The following is an 18,411-nucleotide window of genomic DNA, read 5'->3' on the forward strand; positions in this document are numbered from 1 at the left end:
CCATCATAGAATCCTGTCCCAGGTAGTATCTTTCCTACTTTGACTGTTCAGGGAGTGTCAGGGAAATCCAGTAGTGTGTGCATAGGTACTTAGCTTTGTAACTTCATGTGCTTGTTGTTAACTGAACCAATAACAGTATTTGTCAGTTAATAGTGATTTTCATTGTACCTAATTGGTCATTATTGTTGAAGCTGTAACATTGTATAGCTGTAACATTCTCTAAGGAAAGGTTATGCATAAGTACATTCTTCCGCAGATGCTTAAGAATAGAATAGAAAGTAGAGCAAGGGTAACTTCAAATATTTGCTAGAAGGGACAAAATAGTGAGAATAGTAGAGAAAGTGCTAAAAATAGCAGTGAAACTGATAAACACTGGAAGATTAAGAACTGATGGAAGTTGAAATGTGAACCTTGTGCAACAATATGGACGGTGTTTGGGTGTTTCTGATTTGCTGTTCAGCTGGTTCAGCACAACATTGTGGGTTGATTGGTTTATTCTTCTGCTGTACCCTTCCATGTTCTAACATAATGCTATTTAATACCTTATGGCTTTGATTCCAAAGGGAGGAATAGACAGTTTAAGGGGAGAAAACACATGTAAATTCATGTTCAGTACATCAGGTAACTCAGTGATTGTAGATGAGACATTTAAATGGCTGATGGAAGTCAACATAAAACACCCAGTGTAAAAATAAACACAAGAGAGTCTGCAGATTCTGGAAATTCAGATGAACACACAAAATGCCAGATGAACTGGAACTAGAATGTTGAAGCTTTGCGGGTGGAGTTAAGAAATTGCAACTCACTATGGAAATCATATATAGGCCTCCAAATATTACCCATGTGGGGTTGAGATTGCAAAAGGAGCTGGAAAAGGCATGTAATAAGGGCAATGACACAATTCTAATGGGGGACTTCAATATGCAAGGGGATTGGGAAAATCAGGTTGGTGTCAGATCGCAAGAGAGGAATTTTGTTGAATGCCTACGTGATGGCTTTTTAGAGCTGCTTGTGCTTGAGCCTTCTCAAGGAATGGCCATCTTAGACTGGGTCTTTTGTAATAACCCAGATCTTATTAGGAAGCTCAATGTAAAGGAAACCTTTGGAGATCATGATCATGATATGATTGAATTCATACTGCAATTTGAGAAGGAGAAGCATAAGTCACATGTATCAGTATCACAGTGGAATAAAAAAGGAATTACAGAGGCTCGAGAGAGGAGCTTGACCAGGTGGATTGGAAGAGGATACTGGTGGGAATGACAGCAGAACAGAGATGGCTGAAGTTTCTGTGAATAGATCACAAGCTGCAAGATAAATATATCCCACAGAAGAAGAGTTCTTAAATGGCAGGGGTAGGCAACCGTGGCTGTCAAAGGAAGTCAAAGACTGTATAAAAGCCAAAGAAAGGGCATTTAAGGTACCAAAAGAGAGTTGGAAATTGGATGATTGGGAAGCTTTAAAAATCCAAATAAAAGCAACTAAAAAAGCTCTAAGAAGGGAAAAAATGCAATTTGAGGGCAAACTAGCCAATAATATAAAGCAGGATACCATAAGTTATTTTCAGTTATATCTGTGATGGGCAAACCAAGTTTGAGATGGGTTCCAGAGAGAGAGAGGGGGTTCCAGGGGTTCCAGCGCAGGTATGTGTGTGTGTGTGTGAGAGAGAGAGAGAGAGAGAGAGAGAGAGAGAGAGAGAGAGAGAGAGAGAGAGAGAGAGAGAGAGAGAGAGAGAATTTAATGTTGTGGTTTACCTTTGCTGCAAGGACACATTTTGCCTGCTCATTATGATTCCTGCAGAGGCAGCAGGAATCCAGCAGGAGCCAGTTGATGGACAGCTGGTGTATAGCATGTGGAGATAAAAAGCAGGTCATCTAAGACACAGGCTGACACACCATGGGACACTGAATGTGCTTTATGCACCCACGTGAAGGTGGGAGTTTTGGAGGATCGATTAGTGAAATCGATCAGTGGCTCATAGTGTGTAAATGTATGACTGGTGGGGAACTGTTTGTGTGTCCACCCTCGCCTGGGTGACAGGCCCACCACTGAAGAACCATCGTACATGATATGGTGATAGCCAGTGACCACAACAGGAAGACAATGGGAAAATCAAAGGCAACAGCATCACCTCTCACTCTCTCTCCAACTATACTCAAACAACCACCTCGACCTGAACTGAACTGAACTCTGCATCATATCATAAGACTGTATCCATTTACCCCTAGCTCTGATAGAGCCTGGTTTTTGTTCCTATTTCCACACTTCTGTATATATCATTGCTAACCTGTTTCATATATTTACATTTTATAATACTGTATTGCTTAGTTTACTAATAAGTACTATTAGTTACTAGTAATAACAGACTCTAAAGTGTTTTCCATTTCTGCTGGTTCTTAAGCCAGTCAAGAGGTACGTAACAAAATTGGGGGCTCGCCCGTAATTTGAATAACAAATTGTGGGGGCTTGTTGAATTGATTGGGGTAAATTCCCTTATCTGATTTGGCTGTGTGGAAAACTAGAGGAACACAGCAGAAATGGATTTTGTGGGATTTCTGGCAAGACCAGACCCGGCAGGCTTACGGAAAGCTAAAAAGGATGAGTTGTGGGCAGTTGTTGAGGCCTTGAAACTCACAGAGGTCAAGAAGGGGATGGCAAAGGTATAAATACAATGGACATTAGCTGAATATTATGTCATGGTGAAGGAATTTGAGGCAGAGGTGTTAGAGCACATTCCTATAAGGAAAGGAGAGGTCCAGGCACATTTGGAACTGATCAGGCTAGAAAGACTTAAGTTAGAGGTGGAACAAGCAAAGCCACAGAGAGAAGAAAAGGAAAGACAGAGACAGTTTGAGAGGAAGATATGACAGCGTGAGGATCTGGTGGCAGACCGTGGGGAGAGGTTAAATGTTAGTCGGGAAATTAGGTTGGTACCTCCATTTGAGGAGACAGAAATTGATAGGTACTTCCTACATTTTGAAAAAGTGGCCATGAATCAGCAGTGGCTGAGAGATAAGTGGGCTGTGTTGCTACGAAGTGTACTTAAGGGAAAGGCTCAAAGAGCGTATTCAGTGTTGTGGAAGTCGCAGATGATTATGATGAAGTGAAAGTGGCTATACTTAGGGCTAATGAGTTAGTGCCTGAGGCATATCAACAAAAGTTCAGAGACTTAAGGAAGCAGTGGAATCAAACGTTTGTGGAGTTTGCCTATGAGAAGCATGTGTATTTTGATCGTTGGTGCGCTTCAGAAAAGGTGAATGAGGATTTTTACCACCTGAGGGAGTTGATCCTAATCGAATAATTTATAAGGTGTGTCCCTGACAACATACGGACAGACGTAAATGAGAAGGAGGCTAAGACCCTGCCAGAATCTGCTAAGTTAGCAGATGAGTACACTTTAACTCACAAGGTAAAGTTTTCTGCGAGTAAGAGCTACCAGAGGGGTAGTAGGGATAATAGAGAGAGCCTACTGGCTAAATCAGAAAATAAGCAGGGGACTAGCGGAAAAGAGAAGGAAGACGAGAAACATTCGGGAGGAAGGTTCCCTAGTTTAACATATTTTAATTGTGGGAAGGCCAGTCACATAGCGCCTAGGTGTTTTGCTCCAAGAAAAGAGAAAGGAAAAGGAAAGGCGGCAGCCCCGACTGCCTGTATGGAGCCGGTTAACACACTGCTAAAGAAGGAGGGGTCAGACTGCATTCAGGAAGGAAGCGAGAGGTTTATTTCAAACAGGTTGTTATCTGTAAAGGAGGGGTCAACCCCAGTTCCAGTGAGAATCTGGAGAGGCACTGGGGCTTGTCAATCATTAATCCTAAGGAAGGTGTTGGAATTCAGTGCTGAGACAGAGACTGGTGAAGTAAGTGTGATAAAAGGCATTGGAAAAGGGACAGAGCCCATACCTTTGTATAATATATTTCTGAAATGTGACTTAGTATCTGGACCAGTCACAATAGTGGTGCGGTCTGAACTGCTGATGGACGATGTGGATGTCTTACTCGGTAATGACTTTGCAGGTGGGGATGTGTACCCAGCAGTTCAGCTAACGAGCAAGCCTGCAGCTGCTGAGGAACTGCCCATAGATTCTGAAGTTTATCCTGCTTGTGCAGTAACCAGAAGCATGTCGAAAAAGGCTGCTGAGATAAACATTGATTTATCTGAGACCTTTTTACTGTCTCTGTACCAACAGGATAGAGGATAGTAAGGATGAAGACAGTAAGGGGAACGAGGCAGATTTATCATTGTCAAGGAAAGAATTTGTGAAGGAACAGAGCAAAGATGCAGAAATTGTGGCTTTAAAAGAGACAGCTCTCTCTAAGGAAGAAATTACAAATGAGCCAGTGGGATACTACAGTAAGGATGGAATGTTAATGAGAACGTGGAAGCCAGCTACAGAGCCCGCAAATGCAGATTGGGTGATTTTACACCTGGTGGTGGTTCCAAAAGTTTATAGGGATGAAATTTTGAACCTGGCCCACAAGATAACCCTAGGTGGACAGTTTGGAATAAAGAAAACTGTACATAGGCTTATGAAGGAATTCTACTGGCCAAATATGAGGAGAGATATTGTTAATTATTGTAGAAGGTGTCACACGTGCCAGGTGGTGGGAATGCCAAATCAGGCCATCCCCAGGGCACCCCTCTGACTGATATTCGCTTTCGGGGGACCATTTTCCCGAGTCATTGTGGACAGTGTGGGATCCTGGTGATTTTTATAGCTTGAAAGAGATGGTTGTACTTGAAGAACTGAAGTGTGTTCCTGATGATGTAAGGGCATTCTGAGATGAAAAGATGCCACTACCTCGTGGGAGTCTGCTGGGTTGGCAGACGAGGTTGTTTTAACCCACAAGGTTGAGTTTACTCTGGATGGGAGTTTCCCAGAGAGTAGCTGAGAGGATCAGGGGAACCTGGAATTTGAAACTGGGACTGGTATTAAAAGCCTAGAAGAAGCAGCTGTCCCGATTGCCTGTGTCCAGGTTGATGAAGTACCTGTGGATTCACAGGGTACTGAACCTTGTGTTGAGAATAAGTTAAAGTCTGAGGGGTCTGAGCTGGTTAAAAAGGAATGCAGTTCTTTTGTGTTAGATGGACTTGGTTCAGTGAGTAAGGGGTTAACCTTGGTATCAGTGGAAAGTGAGGATTCTCAGTCACTTGTGTTAGAAGGTGTTCTAAAAGTTAGTGATGCGATAAAAGCTGGTGAGGTGAATTTTAGTGAAAATATTGAGAAAAGTGTTACTGGACTTTTGAATAAAGTAAATTTAAAGTCGGGATTGGTTTCAGGACCGTTGACCTTGTTGAAGGGACAGTGGTTTGGTAACAAGGTGCCTACTAGTCTGTTACAGTTTGTTTTGGAATTTAAAGATTAACAACTTGGTTATGTTGTTCATGTTTGTGATTTGGAGAGACCATCTGCTGGTGTTATTATGGAAACTAATAGAATTAAAGATCCTGAAGATAAAATTAATGACTTGCTTAAAATTAAAGAGTTATTTGGAAGTTCAGCAAATGGGCTTAGTTTGGAAAACATTGGTGATAAACTAGCACCTGTGCAGGGAGTCTATGAAGGCCTTATCCAAGCTGGTAAGCACGCTGATCACGTGATGGTTAAGTGTTCTGTTTCGAAGTGGAAAAGGGACAATGGTTGACCAAATGCCACTTTAGATAACAGGATCTGGTTTTGCAGGAATTTGACTTTTTTTGTAACAAAGCTTGTGAAAGGTAAAGACAATATCATGGTAGATTGACTGAATGTTAAGTTTAAAAGTGAAATAGATATTCGTATTTGTATACGCTTCTGTAATGTACTACATGATAATCACATATGTATTGTATTAAACTCTGTAATGTACATTTAAGTTTAAATTTTTACCCCCGTAAAAATTTCCTAAAAAGTGGGGTGTGATGGGCAAACTGAGTTTGAGATGGGTCCAGAGTTGGCCCTATTGACCTGAGCTGCTATTGAGAGAGAGAGAGCAGGAGGTGTCCAGCGCAGATGTGTGTGTGTGAGAGAGAGAGAGAGAGAGAGAAACATGATTTAATGTTGTGGTTCTTCGGCTGATTATTTACCTTTGCTCCAAGGACACTTTTTGCCTGCTTGTTAAGATTCCTGCAGAGACAGCAGGGACAGCCGGAGTCCAGCATGTGGAGATAAAAAGAAGGTCTGCTAAGACACAGGCAAACATAGCATGGGGCACTGAACGAGCTTCGTGCACCCACGTGAAGGTGGGGGTTTTGGAGGATCAATCAGGGAAATCGATCAGTGGTTCACAGTGTGTAAAAGTGCAACCGGTGGGGAACTGTTTGTGTGTCCACCTCGCCTGGGTGACAGGTCCACCACTCCAGAATGGTCGTACATGATATGGTCATAGTCGGTGACCACAACAGAAAGACAACGGGAAGATCGACGACAACGGTATCACCTCTCATCACCTCTCTTTCTCTCTCTCTCCAACGTTACTCAAACAACTACCTTGACCTGAACTGAACTGGACTCTGCATCATATCATAAGACTGTATCCATTTACCCCTAGCTCTGAAATAGCCTGGTGTTGGCTCCTATTTCCACACTTTTGTTAACCTGTTTCATTTATTTGCATTTTATAGTACTGTATTGCTAAGTTACTAATAAACACTATGAGTTACTAGTAATAACAGACTCCAAAGTGTTTTCTATTTCTGCAGGTTCTTAACCCGGTCACAGGGTACGTGACATATCAAGAGTAAAATGGAGGATAAAGTTGATATTGGACCACTGAAAAATGATGCTGGTGAGGTAGTAATGGGGGACAAAGAAATGGTAAATGAACTTAATAGGTACTTTGCATCTATCTTTACTGTGGCGGGCACAAGCAGTGTGCCAGAGGTCTGTGAGAGTCAGGCAAGAGGAGTGAGTGCCATTGCTATTGGAAAGGAAAAACTGCAAGGCAAAGTTAAAGGTCTTAAGGTGGACCTTGACCAAATGGACTACAGCCCAGAGTCCTGAGAGAGCTTGCTGAAGTAATAACAGATGCATTGGTCATGATCTTTCAAGAATCACTTGATTCTGGCATGGTCCCGGAGGTCTGGTAGATTCCAAATGTCACTCTACTCTTACAAGAGGGAGGGAGGCACAAAAAGGAAATTATAGATCAGTTAGCCTAACCTCAGTGGCTGGGATAGTGTTGGAATCTATTATTAAGGATGAGGTTTCGGGGTACTTGGAGAAAAATGATTAAGTCAATGTAAGCATGGTTTCTGTGAAGGGAAATATTGCTTGACAAATCTGTTAGTGTTCTTTGAGGAAGTAACAAGTAGGGAGAACAAAGGAGAAGCAGTGGATGTCATTTACTTGGAATTTTTTGAAGGAGTTTGATAAGGTGCCACACATGAGGCTGTTGGAGAAAGACATAGCTGTCAGGAAACAGTGAGCAGGAATAAAAGGGGCCTTTTCTAATTGATTGCAGTTGAGTAGTGGTGTTCCTCAGTGGTCAGTATTGGGACTGCTGCTTTTCACATCGTTTGTCAGTGATTTAGATAATGGAATTGATGGCTTTGAAGCAAATTTTGCAGATGATGTGAAGATAGGCAGAGGGGTAGGTAGTCTGAGTGAGCAATGTGATTGCAGCAGGGCTTAAGCAAATTGGAAGAATAGATAAGAAAATTGCAGATGGAATACAATGTTGGGAAATGTAGGATAAAGCATTTTGGTAAAAAGAGCAATAGTGCAGACTATCATCTAAATAGAAAGAAGGTTCAAACATCAGAGGTGCAAAGGGTCTCTCAGAAGGCTCTGTGCAAGGCACCCAGAAGCTTAATTTACAGGTTCAGTCTGTGGTAAAGAAGTCAAATGCAATGTTGGCATGTATTTCAAGAGGAATAGAATATAAAAGCAAGGAGATAATGCAGAGGCTTTATAAAATGCTAACCTGGTCACACATAGAGTATTGCCAACAGTTTTGGGCCCTATATCTCAGAAAGGATGTGTTGCCATTGAAGAGAGTCCAGAGGAGGTTTATGGGGATGATTATAGAAACAAAAGGGTTAACATGGAGGAGCATTTTCCAGGTTTAGGTCTGTACTCACCAGAATTCACAGGAATGTGGGAGAATCTCATTGAAACTGACCAAATTAGCAGCGGACCAATTGATTCGCAGAGAGAGAAAGACCTTCACATAGGTCGGAGAGTAAAGTTTAAAAAAGGCTCAAGAGGTTTCAGTGAGGAGGCAGAAGTAGGTAGCAGGTAAGACTGTTGTAGTAGTTAAATAAAAAGTCACTAATTTACAGCTAATTAAATAAAGTAGGAATGATGCAGGATCAGGTGATGTGCTGTAGCTGCTTGATGTGGAAGCTGGTGGACCCCAATGTTTTCCTGGTGACCACATCTGCAGCAAGTGTTGGCTGCTCGAGGAACTCAGGCTCAATGTTGATGACTTGGAATCTGAGCTTCAAACACTGCGGTACATCAAGGAGGGGGAGAGTAACCCAGATTCTCTGTTTCAGGAGGTAGTCACACCCATTAGATTAGCCATCTCAAATTCGGTCTGTGGACAGGGAGAAGAAGGTATAACTATGAGTGAGGTGGGTAGTGGGATCCAAGAGACAGTGGTGGAGGAGGCTCAGCCATTGAGTTTGTCCAACAGGTCTAAGATTCTTGCTCTCTGTGTGGATGAGGGTGGGGTTGTAGGAAGGATGAACAAACTAACTATGAAACTGTAGTTCATGAGGGGGAGAAAAGAGAAATGTAGTGGTAAATGGGGATAGCATAGCAAGGGGGATAGACAGAGTTCTCTGTTGCGGGATAGAAGATAGAAGGCTGTGTTCCATGTTTGGTGCCTGGGTTTAGGGCATCTTATCTGACCCGCAGTAGAATTTGCAGTGGGAGGGGAACGATCCCATTGTCGTGGTCCATGTGGGTACCGATGTTATAAGTAGAATGAGGAAAGAGGTTCCGCTGAGGGAATTTGAACAGCAAGGGACTAAATTAAAAAGCAGAATCAGAAAGGTGATAATCTCTGGATTACTATCTGAGCCACATGCAAATTGGCATAGGGTCAAGAAAATTAGAAAGTTAAATGCATGGCTCAACGATTAGTGTGGGAGAAGTGGGTTTGAATTCATGGGAAATTGGCACCAGTATTGGGGAAGGAAGGAGCTGCATCAATGGGACTCCACCTGAAATGTGAAGGGACCTGGATTCTAGCAAATCACATAACTAGGGTTGTGGATAGGGCTTTAAGCTAAATAGAAGTGGAATGGATTCAACAGATTGGAGGAGTAAGGATAAAGTAAAAAAAGAAAAGTGTAGATAAAGATAAAGAAAAAGCAACAGAGAAAAAAAGAGTAAAGTAAGAGCGGAGTGAAGAAAAGTCAACTGCAAAAGAGTAAATGATTACAAGATATTAAAAGCACAATGAGTGTAAGGGCGTTGTATTTGAAAGGGAGGTGGGGTAGCCCTTTTATTTAGAGATGAGATCAGGGTGTTCAAGGCGATATGAAATCTAAGGAGCAGAAAGTTGAATCCATCTGGGTAGAGATTAGGAGTAGTAAAGGGAAAGAAATCACTGGTGTGAGTTGTCTAAAGGCCACTGAATAATAAATTTACAGTGGCACAGGCAATAAACAGAGAAATATTTGAGGTATGTCAGAATGAGACAGTAGCTATCATAGGGGACTTCAACTTGCACATGTTGGTCAAGGGAGTTTGAGGACTTCATGGAATATATCCATGATGGCTTTCTTGAACAGCATGTTATGGAATCTACCAGGGAATGAGTTATCTTAGACCTGGTCCTGTGCAATCAGAGAGGTAAAATTAGTGATCTTGGCGTTAGGGATCATCTTGGAAAGAGTGATCATGGTATTCTTGAATTTCTCATACAAATGGAGGATGCAATAGTTTGATCTAAAACCAGTGTATTATGCCTAAACAATGGAAACTACAATGGGATGAGAGACTGGGAACACAGGCTATGTGTTGGGACAGCTGAGGAACAGTGGAAGACTTTCAAAGAAATTTTTCACAGTGCTCAACAAAAGCATATTCCAGTTAAAAGCAAGGACAGTAAGGGTAGGGAGAGTGAGCCTTAGATAACTGAGGAAATAAATGAATGCATTAAACTAAAAATTTGTAGATATAAAGTCACCAAGAGTAGTGGGAAACAGGAAGACTGGGAAAAATTTAAAAAATAACAATGTACCACTAAGCGGGCAATCAAGCAATAAAGAAAGGGAAGCTAGAATATGAAAATAAACCAGCACAAAATATAAAAATGGATAGTAACAGTTTTTTCTAATTCTAAGTGGAAAAGGGTGGATAAAGTGAACGTAGGTCCCTTGGAAGACAAGAAAGGGGAATTGATATTGGGTAATGAGGAAATGGCCAAGGTTTTTAATGACTATTTTGTGCCGGTCTTCACAGTGAAGGACACATCTAACATGCCAAAGAGAGATGTTATGGTTGCAATGGGAGGTGAGGACCTCAATACAATTGATATTTCTAAAGAGATAGTGCTAAGCAGACTTGTGCTAAGCAGAAGGTAGATAAGATAGAAGGAATTATCCAAAAGATAAGGATGCATAGAGTTGGGTGTGATGTATTAGCATGGATAGAGGATTGGTTAACTAATAGAAAGCAGAGAGTTGAGATACATGGGCATTGCTCTGGTTGGCAATCAGTGGTGAACGGTGTGCCACAGGGGTCAGTACTAAGCCTGCAACTGTTCACAATATACATTAATGACCTGGAAGAGGATACTGAAGGTAATGTATCTAAGTTTGCTGGTGACACTAAATTAAGTGGAAAAGCAAATTGTGCAGAAGATATATGGAGATTCTGCAGAGAGATATAGATAGGTTAAGCGAATGCACAAGGTTCTGGCAGATGGAGTATAATGTTAGTAAATATGCGGTCATCCACTTTGGAAGGATAAAGGAAAGAGCAGATTATTATTTAAATGGTAAAAAAATTGCAGCATGTTGCCATGCAGATGGTCTTGGGAGAGCTTGTGAATGAATCACAAAAGGTTGGTTTGCAGGTGCAACAGGCTATCATGAAGGTAAATGGATTGTTAGCCCTCATTGCTAGAGGGAATAAATTTAAGAACAGGGAGGTTATGCTGCAACTGTACAAGGTATTGGTGAGGCTGCATTTGGAGTACTGCATGCAGTTCTGGTCTCCTTACTTGAGGAAGTACTGGCTTTGGAGGAAGTGCAGAGGAGGTTCATCAGGTTGATTCAGAGATGAAGAGGTTAGACTACGAGGACAGACTGAGTCACTAGGGACTGTACTCATTGGAATTCAGAAGAATAAGAGGAGATCGTATAGAAAAATATGCTGTTTTGAAAGGAATAGATAGATAGAGGCAGGAAAGTTGTTTCCACCGGTGGGTGAGACTAAAACTAGGGGACGTAGATTTGGGGAGGTAGATTTAGGATGGAGGTGAGGGGGAGCTGCTTTTCCCAGGGAGCGGTGAAGCTGTGAAATTCTCTGCCCAATGAAGCAGTAGAGGCTACCTCAGTAAATATTTTTAAGACAAAGTTGGATAGATTATTGCATAGTAGGGGAATTAAGGTTTATGGGGAAAAGGCAGGTAAATGAAGATGAATCCATGGCCAGATCAGCCACGATCTTACTGAATGAGGGAGTGGGCTCAATGGACCAGATTGCTTACTCCTGCTCATATTTCTTATGATCTTATGAACATTGATAGGACTAGATAGGGTGGATGAGGAAAGAATGTTTCCTATGGTGGGAGTAAAACTAGAGTGCACAGCCTCAAAATTGAGGTGCGACCATTTGGAACAGAGGTAAGGAAGAACTGTTTTAGCCAGAGAGTAGTAAATCTGTGGAATGCTCTGCCGCAGACTGTGGTGGAGTCCGTGGGTATATTTAAGGTGGTAGTTCTTTGTTTCCTGATTGGTCATGTCACCTAATGATATGGCGAGAAAGCAGGTGTAAGGGATCTGGAATCAGCCATGATGGAATGGCAGAGCAGATCGATTGACTGAATGGCCTAATTTGCTGCAATGTCTTATGGTCTTATGAAACTCAGCAGATTTGGGATCATCTGTGGAGAGGCACCAAAAGTCAGCATTTCAGTTCAAAACCCTTCGTCAGGACTGGAAAGGAAGGGGTGTCAAGCCAGAATAAGAAGTTGTGGTGAGGGGAAGGAGTACTGTACAAGCTGTCAGTGATAGGTGGAAAAGGTAAACGGAAGAAGATGGTTGGAGAAGAGTGTACCATAGGAGAATGGAAGGTGGTATGGTTTCAGATAGAGGTGATGGGAATGAACAGAAAGGGCAAAAGGGGAACAAGAAAGATCTGTATGTCCCAGAGAGATGCAGAAGCTACATTCTGGAGTCAGAGTTCTGTGTGAGCGGGAGGAAGGTGTTCCAATGACCCCTTGAGTTTGCAAATTTGTGAGGCTGTAGCTCAAGGCCTAATGTTGGTGACTGGCCAACAATGCCCAGGAACAATGCCGAGGATCAAGGTCCAGGTATCGAGTTGGAAGTCTGGGGTTTTTGTTAATGCAAACAAGGCATTTCACTGTTAGTTTCATCGTATACGTAACAAATAAACTTGAATGCTGAATCTTGAAGGAAATGCTAGGAAAGTTTAAAGTAAGCTAAAAGGATCTTGGCACAAGCAATTAAAGTTCTAGACCTAGAGTTGAGATTTTTGATTGGAGAAAGGCTAACTTTGAGGAGATGCGAAGGGATTTAGAGAGAGTGGATTGGGTCAAGTTGTTTTATGGGAAGGATGTAATAGAGAAATGGAGGTCATTTAAGGATGAAATTATGAGGGTACAGAATCTTTATGTTCCTGTTAGGTTGAAAGGAAAGGTTAAAGGTTTGAAAGCACCATGGTTTTCAAGGGATATTAGAAACTTGGTTCGGAAAAAGAGGGATGTCTACAATAGATACAGGCAGCATGAAGTATAGGAATTGCTCGAGGAATATAAAGAATGTAAAAGGAATCTTAAGAAAGAGATTAGAAAAGCTAAAAGAAGATACGAGGTTGGTTTGGCAAGTAAGGTGAAAGTAAATCCGAAAGGTTTCTATAGTTATATTAAAAGCAAGAGGATAGTGAGGGATAAAATTGGTCCCTTAGAGAATCAGGGTGGTCAGCTATGTGTGGAGCCGAGGGAGATGGGAGAAATTTTGAACGATTTCTTCTCTTCGGTATTCACTAAGGAGAAGGATATTGAATTGTGCAAGGTGTGGGAAACAAGTAAGGAAGTTATGGAACCTATGACAATTAAAGAGGTGGAAGTACTGGCACTTTTAAGAAATTTAAAAGTGGATAAATCTCCAGATCCTGACAGGATATTCCCCAGGACCTTGAGGGAAGTTTGTGAAGAGATAGCAGGAGCTCTGACGGAGATCTTTCAGATGTCATTAGAAACGGGGATTGTGCCGGAGGATTGGCGTATTGCTCATGTGGTTCCACTGGTTAAAAAGGGTTCTAGAAGTAAGCCTAACAATTATAGACCTGTCAGTTTGACATCAGTGGTGGGTAAATTAATGGAAAGTATTCTTAGAGATAGTATTTATAATTATCTGGATAGACAGGATCTGATTAGGAGTAGCCAGCATGGATTTGTGCATGGAAGGTCATGTTTGACAAACCTTATTGAATTTTTTGAAGAAGTTACGAGGAATGTTGACGAGGGTATGGCAGTGGATGTAGTCTATATGGACTTCAGCAAGGCCTTTGACAAAGTTCCACATGGAAGGTTAGTTAAGAAGGTTCAGTCGTTAGGTATTAATGCTGGAGCAATAAAATGGATTCAACAGTGGCTAGTTGGGAGATGCCAGAGAGTATCGGGATTGTTTATCGGGATGGAGGCAGGTCACTAGCGGGGTGCCTCAGGGATCTGTTTTGGGCCCAATGTTGTTTGTAATATACATAAATGATCTGGATGATGGGGTGATAAATTGGATTAGTAAGTATGCCGTTGATACTAAGGTAGGAGGTGTTGTGGATAATGAGGTGGGTTTTCAAAGCTTGCAGGAGATTTATGCCGGTTAGCAGAATGGGCTGAACGTTGGCAGATGGAGTTTAATGCTGAGAAGTGTGAGGTTCTACATTTTGGCAGGAATAATCCAAATAGAACATACAGGGTAAATGGTAGGGCATTGAGGAATGCAGTGGAACAGAGAGATCTAGGAATAACAGTACATAGTTCCCTGAAGGTGGAGTCTCATGTAGATAGGGTGGTGAAGAAGGCTTTTGGATCGCTGGCCTTTATAAATCAGAGCATTGAGTACAGAAGTTGGGATGTAATGTTAAAATTGTACAAGGCATTAGTAAGGCCAAATTTGGAATATTGTGTAGAGTTCTGGTCACCAAATTATAGGAAAGATATCAATAAATTAGAGAGAGTGCAGAGACGATTTACTAGGATGTTACCTGGGTTTCAGCACTTAAGTTACAGAGAAAGGTTGAACAAGCTAGGTCTCTATTCATTGGAGCGTAGAAGGTTGAGGGGGGATTTGATCGAGGTATTTAAAATTTTGAGAGGGATAGATAGAGTTGACTTGAATAGGCTGTTTCCATTGAGAGTAGGGGAGATTCAAACGAGAGGACATGATTTGAGAGTTAGGGGGCAAAAGTTTAAGGGTAACACAAGGGGGTATTTCTTTACTCAGAGAGTGATAGCTGTGTGGAATGAGCTTCCTGTAGAAGTAGTAGAGGCCAGTTCAGTTGTGTCACTTAAGGTAAAATTGGATAGGTATATGGACAGGAAAGGAGTGGAGGGTTATGGGCTGAGTGCGGATAGGTGGGACTAGGTGAGATTAAGAGTTCGGCACGGACTAGGAGGGCCGAGATGGCCTGTTTCCGTGCTGTGATTGTTATATGGTTATATAGGTAAGGAGAATTTTGTTTAGCTAGAGAGTGGTGAATCTGTAGAATTCTCTGCCTCAGACTGGAGTGCAGCTTGGTCTCTGGGTATACTTAAGGTGGAAGTTGATCATTTCCTGATTTCCTTTCACCAATTAACATCCTCTCTAAAGTTTCTCCACTCCTAGGTAAGGAATACCCTTAAGGATTCCGGAGGGCAAGGAGCGGAGTGGCCGGAATTGAAAATTGGAGATTTGGTACTGATCAGGGATTGGGAGCATCCCAAACTTGGACCCCGGTGGAAATGACCATTCCAGATACTACTGCAAACACCGACGGCAGTTAAAGTACAAGGCCAGGAATGTTGGATACACCTCAGTGACCATAAAAGGGCAATCAACCATTTATGGACTCATTTCTTTATTGTGTATTACAATTGATTCCTTAGAGGACAACTTGTTTTATCAAGTACATAAACAACTGCACAGTAACCATACTGGTTGTTACCCTTTGGTACTATCTATGGAAGCACTGTTTGTAGCTAACCCATTTGGGCTAACCTGGAAGAGACATGACCTAATAGTGGAGGATAGATCAGGGGCAGAATGTAAAGGAATACCGGGGAAGGTTTTGGAGAGGGACTAGCATAAAAGGTATTGAGGGAATAGGTGATAATTATGCCACAGACCCTGAGTGGTTGGGGACCTTCAAACGGCATGCAGTGGGGGATGGGGAAGAGTGGGTACCTAGTCCACGCTGTCGAAGCACCAGGAAAGGGATGGGGATGCATGTTCACCAACATACTCCAGGAAATACCTTGCCTGGAGAAACAGTGTTTGTAGGATAGACAAGGGAATATTCTCTTGTGAATGTATCAAAAACAATGCGTGCCCCTCTCTAAGGGAATTCAGTATGGATGTGGGTATTGTAATGGGACTCATGTGTCAGATGGTTCAGGGACTTTTGAATACTCCTCCCTGTATCCTGAGAAGTACTTATGGTATGATATAATAGTACTTCGTAAGAATTCTTGCTATCGGACTAAGCTCGGATACTGATAACTCGAGCCATGAGTAAGGAATTCTGTGCTGTCTGGAGGAATCCTGTAATCTATGGGCTCTTCTCTGGGCTATGGGTTCCTGAGCACTCTCTCTCTAAGGGGCTCGGCAGGAGTCATAGCTGCAGAGAACCGTAACTACCTCATTTGTGGGCTAACGGCATTGGGAAAACAGTACGGTGGAAGGCCTGGAGGCTGTTAACAGGGAATTGGTGGAGCTACGACTCTACGCATAGCAAACCAGGTATGCTGTGGAATTATCAGCTGGCCCAGCAGGGAGGGGTCTATGCCATAGTCGGAGACAAATGCATCACAATGTATACAATGTAAACCCATGCCATCCAGTCTATTAAGAAACAATTGGATGATTTCAGGCAAGGTTCCAAGGAATGAGAGGGCTGGATAGGGTGGTTGTTAGGAGGATCTTGGGGGCTTATTTACTGCATGGGTTGATTGTTCTCATTGTAATAATTATTGTGTGGTGTTATAATGACTTGGCTAAATGCTGGCTGCAAAATTTTCATGGAAAGTCTGTTAATGCCTTTCTCAAGCCCCATTTAGTTGGTTATCATAACATGATAAAAGGGGGGAATGATGGTAAAGGGAGAGGTAAATAGGGGTATAGATTAAAAGAGGTTAAAAGACAACGATTAGCTAATGATCAATTACCTTATAAGTAGCTTACGTTAGTTGCTGGACAGTCAAAAGGGAACCTTACCCAGCAACAAGTGAAGTACCAGACATTGTTCCCTAATAGTGTTAGACAAAGGTCCAAATAAGGAATTGTCTGGTCGCACAAAGCATTTCGAGGTATAACATAACTAAATAGGGGAAGGATGGCGTGGGGGGTGATGTAGAACATTCGAGAGTAGGGGGAGGTGTCAACATGAGGAACTGAGGTTGTATCCAGGCTAGCCTTGGCAAAAAATAATTATAACTAACCAATGATGATTTTACATCTAATTGTATCTTAGGATGTGATCAAAACTATTCTAAAACTGTATTAACTCATGTAATTGCAGTATTTCCTGTAATGAACAATGTTATGAATTGTGTGGAATTGTGATTCGGTGGAGGGTAGCATCCGGACTGACCCTTTGGGAGATCAGTCTGTAACTTCCCCCATAGCATGCTATGAATAAAAAGTTTGGTTAAGTATCGCTTGTTTTATGATTTTATTGCGTCCTTGGTACTTGTGCCTTTGCATCGAGTTGATCGGTCTTTAACACAGTCAACAGGACCGTGAAAGTCCTGAAACAGTCTAGTGCACTGGAACTGGAGAGAGAGGGTCTCTAGTTCAGGAGCAAGCCAAGAGTCTCGCCAAGGAGGTGCCCAAGCAGTCTGGAGTCATAGAAGCCAAGCCAAAGTGCAACATATACCAGGTGCCATTTAGGGGAAAAGCCTCAGCTCTTCCACTACACTGACCCTACTACTGTGCTATAGAGCTACTGCCAGGTTCTTGCCTTCCACATGGTTGATTATACATGCTCTCAGCCTGAAGAGAAGCACTATGGAGGAAACATAAAAGAGGCCTCTTGCCTTGGGATTCATTCAGCCCACCACATCACCAGGAAACACAGGGCTTCTTCTTCGTACACAAAAAGGATGGGAGCCTGTGACCATGCATTGATTGTAGAGTTTGAATCGCATAACTGCCAAGAATCATTATCCCCTTCTACTCATCAACACTGCCTTCGAAATTCTCCAAGGAGCAATTATATTTTGAACCTAGACTTGTGGAGTGTGTACAATTTGGTCCATATAAAGGAGGGTGATGAGTGGAAGACTGCATTCAACACACAGACATGGCTCTATGAGTATCTATACATGGGTTTCAGCTTGCAAATGCTCCAGAAGTTTTCCGGGCCTTTTATAAACAACGTGTTCTGAGGTGCTTTCCATAGTATGCTTTCATCAACTTAGATGATAACCTAATTTGCTCCAAGTCCATGGAGGGGGCACATTGCTCACATCAGAGATAACTTGCTGCCCCTTCTTCCTTCCTGCCAGTCCTTTTGATACAATGTGTATCCTTGGAGATTAAGCTCCCAGCTATAATCTTCTTTCAGCCATAATTCAGTGATATCAACTTTATATCTGCTAATATGCAACTGTGCTGCAAATTCATCTATCTTATTCTGTATTCTGAGTGCATTAAAATATTATACCTTCAGTCTTGCAATCATCCTTTTTGATTTTGTCTACTTTTTACATTGCAAGCTCATCCTGTTGACTGCAATTTTGCTCTACCATCAGTCTCTCCTCTCGCACAGTGCCATTGTTTGTAAACCAGCTATCTCATCGTGAGGACTAATATTCATCTTTCCTAAGATACATCTTGCATTGAAATAGATGCAGCTCAGGACACTAGTCGCACCATGCTCAACCTTTTGATTCTCAACTTTGTTTGAGTTTTACGAACATCTGCTTCCACAATTTCTCCACTAACTGCTCTGGCACTCTGCTTCCCCCCGCAACTCTAGTTTAAATCCCACTGTGTAGCATTAACAAACCTTTCCACAGCATATTAAACCCC

At 42.1% G+C, this 18,411-nt stretch overlaps 1 long non-coding RNA gene across 1 annotated transcript; it reads left to right on the forward strand.

Annotated features, from left to right (window-relative positions):
- Nucleotides 1–3,823: 3,823 nt before the first annotated feature.
- LOC132401713 (uncharacterized) lies at nt 3,824–16,968 on the forward strand. Its single transcript, XR_009514682.1, has 3 exons — nt 3,824–3,856; nt 6,679–6,793; nt 14,992–16,968. It is a non-coding gene; the product is annotated as an uncharacterized LOC132401713 (long non-coding RNA).
- The last annotated feature ends 1,443 nt before the right edge of the window (nt 16,969–18,411 follow it).

This window comes from Hypanus sabinus, chromosome 11, assembly GCF_030144855.1.
Source record: "Hypanus sabinus isolate sHypSab1 chromosome 11, sHypSab1.hap1, whole genome shotgun sequence".
Lineage (NCBI taxonomy): Eukaryota > Metazoa > Chordata > Chondrichthyes > Myliobatiformes > Dasyatidae > Hypanus > Hypanus sabinus.